Below are 690 nucleotides of genomic sequence, written 5' to 3'. Positions count from 1 at the left end.
TTAAATCTTAATAAATGCATCACCCGGATATTTCTTCTCCTCATACCCGAATCCCAATCAGAACCAATCAGCCCCCCAATCCCTACATATGGGAACCCTGGTAAAGTGGCATCTGTGGTGATGACGGTAATTAAGGAGGAATCGCACTAATTACGATAAAAATATACTCTTTATACAACCTCTGCGAATTCTCATTTGGATGGATACTAATAATATCTAAAGTTTTTTGTGTTACTCATATATACTTGAATACTCTTTAACAGCGTCCCTCTGCAAATTACATCATTCAAGATGATACTAATTTGAAATCAATAATGTTTTTTAAAATCCAAAAGATAATAAATACTCTTCCTAATTAGAATAAATACCTTTTACAACGACCTCTGCATATTACATCACTAGGATGATACTAATAATGACACAAGAAAAGAAAATGTATGAATACATTTCCCGAACAACTGGTCATAAAATATTATCGTAAAATCAGCTAATGAGTGAAATAATCATATATTTGGCCCTTGCCGCTCATTTTGATATAAATGCTGACTCGGTTTTAATCACTGGGAGTGTCTTTAGAGGCATTAGCTTAATTCATGTGGATTAAATATGTAGTTTGGATTATATGATAATGATACATGCAATCGACACACGCGCGTTGAATGATGCGATGTAGTGTGTTTGTGTGAGAAA

The sequence above is a fragment of the Penaeus monodon genome, chromosome 24 (assembly GCF_015228065.2).
Source record: "Penaeus monodon isolate SGIC_2016 chromosome 24, NSTDA_Pmon_1, whole genome shotgun sequence".
NCBI classification, from domain to species: Eukaryota; Metazoa; Arthropoda; class Malacostraca; order Decapoda; family Penaeidae; genus Penaeus; species Penaeus monodon.
The sequence above is the reverse complement of the archived record's forward strand: the minus strand, read 5'-3'. Positions refer to the sequence as shown.